The 7,767-nt window shown below is 42.5% G+C and overlaps 1 pseudogene; it reads right to left on the bottom strand.

Moving 5' to 3' along the window:
- Positions 1–1,564: 1,564 nt before the first annotated feature.
- On the bottom strand, positions 1,565–6,338 carry LOC112072812 (retinol dehydrogenase 7-like; annotated as a pseudogene).
- Positions 6,339–7,767: the final 1,429 nt, after the last annotated feature.

Below are 7,767 nucleotides of genomic sequence, written 5' to 3' on the forward strand. Positions count from 1 at the left end.
GACCATTCGTTAGATGGATAGTTACTACAGAGACTAATTACCCTGATAGTTTACTACAGAGACTAGATACCTGGATGTTATCTGAAGACTATATACCTGGATAGTATCAGAGACTAGATTACCCTGGGATAGTTAGTACTAGATTACCCTGGATTAGTACTACAGAGACTATATTACCCTGGATGTTATACGAGGACTATATTACCCTGCATAGTAAGTTAGTACTGAGACTACCCTGGATAGTTAGTACAGCAGACTATATATACCCTGCCCATGAGCTTACTACTGAGGTTAGGTTGTATTATCATTGTAACAATAACATGGATGTTTTTTTCTCTCCAATGTTAATGATTGTTTTAGAGATATAATTGCATGTAATGTCACACACACACACACACACACACACACTGTCACGCCGTGACCTTAGAGAGACGTTTTATTTCTCTATTTGGTTAGGTCGGGGTGTGATTTGGGGTGGGCATTCTATGTTGTCTATTTCTTTGTTTTTGGCCGCGTGTGGTTCCCAATCAGAGGCAGCTTCCAATCAGAGGCAGCTGTCTATCGTTGTCTCTGATTGGGGATCATACTTAGGCAGCTCTTTTTCCCACTTTCTGTTGTGGGATGTTGTCTTTTTGTGTTGCAGGTTGTTGTACTCCTAGCTTTACGTTCATTGAGTTTTTGTTTTTGGTGGAACATTTATTATTAAAGAAAATGTACGCCTACCACGCTGCACCTTGGTTCATTTATGACARGGAGTTTGAGGACAGCGAGCGTAACACACACACACATCATTGAATTGGACCAATATAGAAACACAAACTCACAGTTTGGGAAGCACGTGGTCCATATCTGAGGCTGTTCCAATGCGGTGCTGATCTGTTGAACTTGTGTTGAAACATTGTACCGGTTGAACTTTAACGCTACGATGACAACCCGGTAATAAACTGTTATAACAACCCCTTTTGATAACTTTTTTAGCACCGTCCGTCACAAAGTTTTGCACAGCTGCTGSGTTGGTCACCCGTAATATTTTCAAACAGTGCATGGTTGACAACTTTATAAGACAAATAAGAGCAGACTAGGAGAATAATTGCCTTCGGATACCTTTTCGTTATTTTCGTTACTTTCCACTATTTCTCCGCAGTCTGATAGTTCCGCTTTGGCCARATCCACAACAGGTGTACTGCAGGCAACAGCAGCAACAGATACAMTCCTGTTGTCACGTTCTAAACTTGTCACGGTGAGAGCACAGGCAGCGAGCTCTGGCGACGACGTCGGAGTACTGTCAGGTCGGGCATTGGTCAGCACRGTGACCAATGAGAAATTACAATCAAGCACATTCTAGGAGATGACTAACACAAGGTCTGGCGCCAAAGATACAACGTATTCAAATACTCAAGTGCCGGCTGCAACCTGTAGGCCATGTTTTGGAATACTCAAGTGAGGTACGTAGGGAGAAGTCATGATATAGGCTGGTGAGGAGTATACAGAGAGGAACATGTTCTGTGCAATTATTAAATGAGGAATATAACAAAAACTCTTTCAAAATCATTAATTGGTCTCATTTTATTATTTGTGTTCATATAATGGACATCAGTTATTTCAATAAGAACAGCCTTATTGAATATGAGGGTTTTTAGAATCAAATCAAATTTTATTTGTCACATGCGCTGAATACAACAGGTGTAGTAGACTTTACAGTGAAATGCTGAATACAACAGGTGTAGTAGACTTTACAGTGAAATGCTGAATACAACAGGTGTAGTAGACTTTACAGTGAAATGCTTACTGACGAGTCCTTAACCAATAAGGCAGTTTAAAAAATTAAAAAAACTGCTTGTTGTAGGAACGTTTAATAAAGATTTTGCTAACAAAGTTAAGAATATTGCTCAAAGTTAAGCAACATAATTAATGTTTACGAAAAGGCACAGTAGGTTGGCAAACAGCAAAATTATTCAAAATTATTCAAATATTCAAATTCAAATTTTCTCTCAAAACTATAGGACATCATCTAGCTTTAAAACACAGACAGTATAAAGAAATGCATTGAATTAACTTTTCTAAATAGAGTTATGATGTGTAGGCTACTCTACGTTCTGTACATTTGAACTCAAACAATATATTATTTTGTATTCTTTAGTATTGTATAGTATTGGTTTATATTGTATTATATTGCAATGTRTTGTATGCTAATTAACTCTAGACACTCTTAGCAGGACGCGGCATCACCAGTTTCAGCCCGATATCGATGACACAGGATGGCATGTAAGAGAGGGGGATCCAGCCGATACTTGGCGTCCCAGCCGGCACTGTAGCGGGTTCGGGGGTAGGCAGACGCCAAGGCATGCTCCATGCAGTTAGTCACTTTACTCAGGTCCGAGTCACACACCGCGTTCATGATCAACCGTTGGATCTGGATGTCTGGACAGGTTGGAGGAGGGGGGGAAATGTGATATTGTTTAAAACTGTTAAGATGTTGTATACAGTAAATGGTATAGGACTGAAGGAGAGGGGAGGAGAGGGAGGGAGGAAATGAAAGGTGAGGAGAGGAGAGAGAATAGCAAAAGAGGAGAGGAGAGAGGAGAGGAGAGGAGAGGAGAGGAGAGGAGAGGAGAAGGGAGGAGAGGAGAGGAGAGGAGAGGAGAGGAGAGATGTTGAACAAGGACAACACAGGGTTCTTGTTCCAGAACATCCCTGTATAAAGCCCAGTTATTGTTATTTTATTGTGTTACTATTTCTTTCTTTTTTTCATAAAAAAAATTGTTATTAGCTAATTGGCTACTTTTTAAAGGCTTCATAAGTCAGCATTTACAGTAAAGTCTACACCGCTGTTGTATTTGGTGCATGTGACAATAAAATAGGATTTGTACATCACGCTGTGTCATGCTACAGAACGAGCAGATAGGCTCTGCCATATGGCTGTTCAGGGTCAGACAAGGCTACAGGGTAAGAGAAAGGGTTTTTCTTGGAAGTTACCAGATAATCTCATTGGCCCCTCAACAGATTGAGATTTTAACCCTGTGTGTGACAAGACCCTGGTTAACCTAAAATTCCCATCCGCATGGATAACTTCTTCTGCACACTTACTAGTGCTCTACTGTGCTGCACACTACTACTACACTACTACTACTACTGCTAACTACTACTACTACTGCTACTATAAGTACTGACGATGCTGCTATACTAACTACTACTACTACGCTGCTACTACTACTTCCTAAAGTACTCTACTTCTACTACTGATGTTGCTACTATACTATACTAATAGTACTTACTTCCTATCGCTGCTACCTACTATAAACTATATATTCTGAACTGCTACTACTACTAACTGCTACTACTACTGCTACTACACTGATTGCTGCTACTACTACTACTACTACTCTGCTACAGCTACGGTACTACTTCTGACTACGAGTCACTACTTACTACTAAACAACGTCTGTCACTACAATTCTAGCTGATACTATACTACACTAACTCTACTAATTATACTTTCTACTATACTACACTGGCTGGCTGCTATTACATACTATTATAATAGACCTACTTCTTACTCACTGATCCTTGACTACTACGTACTACACTAGTCACTACTTCTACTAGGCTACTCCACTACACTAATAACTAATATACTACTCTCACTGACTACTGACTCTACACCACGGCTGATGCCTAACAAGCTACACTACTACGCTACTAGCACCTACTACTTACTAACTGATCTGCTACTACTCTACTATACCTACTATACGTGAATGCGCTACTACTACTACTATACTAGCCTACTACACTGACTACTCGCTACTACTACTACTACTACTACTACTGCTACTAACCATGCACACTAAGACTGCTATCTACTTACTACTGACTGCTAACTACTACTACTACTACTACCTGCTACTACTACATCCTCTGCTAACTACTATACTGCTATCCACTACTACTACTACTACTACGCTACTATACTACTATACTAACTGCTACTACTGCTACTACTCGCTACTAACTTGCTCTACTTACATTATCCAGGATTTGTCTCCGTAGCTGGCCTTTACATCAGGTGTGAGCTGGTTCCACCAGGCGATGCAGCTCTCTCTCGATGGATCACGACTGGTAACCGCTGTCTTAAAGAAACCTGGTTCAATGATGCACACCCTGATCCCGAAAGTAGTGGATATCCCTCCTTAAAAGAAAAGGTACATTGACAACGGGTTTAGGTTGATGAAAACAAAGGTAGACCAGCAAGCTTGACATGCATTCTCTAAAAACACACTCAGTTCATGTATCTCCATAGAAACATACCTATGTTAAAACATAAGTCATCGATGACAGTAAAGTGAAGACAGCATAGATGAAAGGGAAGTACTATACTGGGGAACTTCTATGCAGTCAGAGGCCAGGTCAATACCACAATACGAGTGTTTATTGTATTGAACTTGTGACTTGCCTACTGTAGATGTGTGTTGCACAGTACCTGGTTGTTACACAAGGAACCAAACAGAAGCAAACGGCGCCGCACAGGGAGGACTACCTGAACTCGACCAATATAGAACATGTTTTTTGTTGCAAAATGTTTTGCACATGTGCAGATAATGAATACACCCCAGACTATTGGACTCTTGGAAAATAGCCCCCCAAAGTGGGCTAAAAGAGATGAAATAAAAAACAACAGACTAACAGCAGTAACCTACCTGAGGCAGTCTGAGAAAGACTCCACAGCAAATTTAGATGCAGTATCCTCCACCGTTAGCTGCCACTCTACCCAGCACTGATGCCACGTTCACAGATCCTCCCCTGGGCCTGTTTGATGAGAGGCAGGAAGGTGAGGGCATCTCTTATCACCCCCGTCATGTTCACCTTCAGGTGACTGTATAGTCCTCCAGCCTCACTCCACACTCTGAGGGCCCATGGGCAGGGACGCCCGCGTTGTTCACGATGCCCCACAGTCCTGGTGGGGGGGGGGGGGGGTGGGGGGGTGGGGGTGGAGGGAGGGAGGTGGAGGGGAGAGACGAGAGACGGTGAGGGAGGGAGGGAGGGAGGGAGGAGGAGAGAGAGAGAGAGAGAGAGAGAGAGAGAGAGAGGACAAGTGATAAGTCAGAGATGTTCTGTACCTTTGATTCCACTGTTTTTAGCAAAGGACATCTGTTTTAATTGCCATAACTGCTGTTTGAGTAACGACTAGGCCCAACATGTGCTTTTCTTGACTCTGATCAGGCCAGGGTAGGTTACCAGAGTTTTTACTAACCAGGAACATAGTCAGGAAAAAACCCACTCCAAATGGGTCTCTCACCGTTATCTCCAACCTCCTGCTTGGTGTACTCCATGGCTTTCTGTATACTGCCGGTGCTCGTCACGTCTAGGAGAACCGTCTTCAGGTACGGCCCAGTCGCCCTCTTCAGATCATCAGCCCCTTTCTCYGTCAGACACCCAGCTATCACCCTGAACCCCCGCCGGTCCAGCCTCTTACAGAGCAAGTTCCCAAAGCCAGAGTCACACCCCGTCACAAACACATACTTCTCCTTGATATCCTCTATCTCCAGACTGTCTCTGTACAGCCAGCCTAGCGTCCACAGAACCACGAAGGTACCCACGCCGTACAGCCATAGATGATCCCTGCTGGGGGGAAAGWAGAGCACAGTGAGGGTGGTAGGTAGGGTGAAATATGACGCTGATAGAATTTGAGTTCAATGTTGTTGTTTTTTTGCCAGATTGGATTCTTTATTTTTTATCCCACCAGACAAAGACCTGACGTTAACATAATATGGAGTTTTCAACAAACTTGAAACAAACCAAACCTTGAAGTCTCTGAATCGTCGTTGGCTTGTGCTTGATATCTAGGTTAGAACGAGACAAAAAATTGTGCATGTTGACGGACGTTTTTTTGCAAATTCAACAAAACAAATCCATTGATGTTCAATGTCAGGTATGTTGAAATATGAGAGAGACAGAGACAGAGACAGAGACGGAGACAGAGAGGGAGAGAGATGTCAGGTATGTTGAAATATGACATTGACAGAATGTCATGCCAATATTTTGTCATTATTATGACTCTGATAGAAAAGTGAAGGGGTGTTTTCATGCAGATTCACATAGGATTATTTCTTAAAGAACATTATAAGAGTTAAATGGACACAATAGATCTTACCCTAAATACTGATACACAGAATCCATATCCACGATGAGTTCCGAGAAGGGATTTTATGGAGGTGTAGAAAAATTAATCCCTGTGATGCCTGTACATAACACAAAACACAAATGTTATCAACACTACCTGAACAAGACCTATTCGGTGGAAACCTGTTGCAATATGTGTCCTGCTGTAACATTATCTGCTGATCAGCTGCTACCTCTGTATAGATTTTTGTAAGTAGTTCACCGTAAAGTTGGTAGAGTGTTCATTGTAGGATACAGCAAGATACAGGCCCCAGTGAAATGACTCAACCCCAAAACACCACGCAGTGAAAGGACTCAACCACAAAACACCATCCAGTGAAAGGACTCAACCCCAAAACACCATCCAGTAAAAGGACTCAACCCCAAAACACCATCCAGTGAAATGACTCAACCCCAAAACACCATCCAGTGAAATGACTCAACCCCAAAACACCATCTCGACACTAGTTACTGTCCCTCTAACCATCACGTATAGAGATGTGAAAAGGAAGGTAATGATTGAAATCGGTTAGTCTATATGATGTACTTTTAATTTGTGATTTTATGGCTAATACTGTTACAGGTGCCAGCAAATATCCAGTCTACAAGTGTTATTCCTACTGGTGTATTAATTTGTTCCTGTTTCCCAACACCCTCGTTGCTGACATACAGTATGTGTCCCTTTTCTCAGTGTGATTTCCAGGATGTCCCAATCTATTCCACCCCAGCCTAATAAGCCTGAGGAAAGATAATACGTTTGGAGCGATGAGAGTCTTACCGAGAGTCTTGAACAGAGACATTGTTTTTGTTGTTGTTGCTACATACCAAATCAAGGCCTGCCCTAAACCCCTATCTTCGTCCCAATGCCTCTGTGTTTCAAAGATCTTTAAGAGCCTTATCCCAAGATTCCTCATGTGTCTGACGAAACCAGCTGCCCACATTATGCATGTCATTCTCTAAATACCTCACTGGAAAGCCCCAAAACACGTGTTTTAAGACTTCAGATTAATTGATCCTTTGTCACAATAGAACACCCAAAAAAGTAGACTCCACAGAATTGAGAATTGTTATTTTTGGACTTTCACTGCGGTTTGGGGTTTTGGGGTTGAGTCCTTTCACTGATGGTGTTTAGGGTTGAGTCTTTCACTGGGGGGTGGTGTTTTTGGGGTTGAGTCCTTTCACTGGATGGTGTTTTGGGTTGAGTCTTTCACTGGTGTGTTTTGGGGTTGAGTCTTTCACTGGATGGTGTTTGGGTTGGTCTTTTCACTGGATGGTGTTTTGGGTTGAGTCTTTCACTGGGCGGTGTTTTGGGTTGAGTCCTTGCACTGGTGGTGTTTTGGGGTTGAGTCCTTCACTGGTGGTGTTTTGGGGTTGAGTCCTTTTTGCACTGGTGGTGTTTTGGGTTTAAGTCTTACTGGATGGTGTTTTGGGTTGAGTCATTTCACTGGATGGGTTTTGGGTTGGAGTCCTTTCATGGATGGTGTTTTGGGGTTGAGTCTTTCACTGGATGGTGTTTTGGGGTTGAGTCCTTTCCTTGGATGGTGTTTTGGGTTGAGTCCTTTCACTGGATGGTGTTTTGGGTTGAGTCCTTTTACTGGGATGGTGGTA

The sequence above is a fragment of the Salvelinus sp. IW2-2015 genome, unplaced genomic scaffold (genome assembly GCF_002910315.2).
Source record: "Salvelinus sp. IW2-2015 unplaced genomic scaffold, ASM291031v2 Un_scaffold2049, whole genome shotgun sequence".
In the NCBI taxonomy this organism is placed as follows: Eukaryota; Metazoa; Chordata; class Actinopteri; order Salmoniformes; family Salmonidae; genus Salvelinus; species Salvelinus sp. IW2-2015.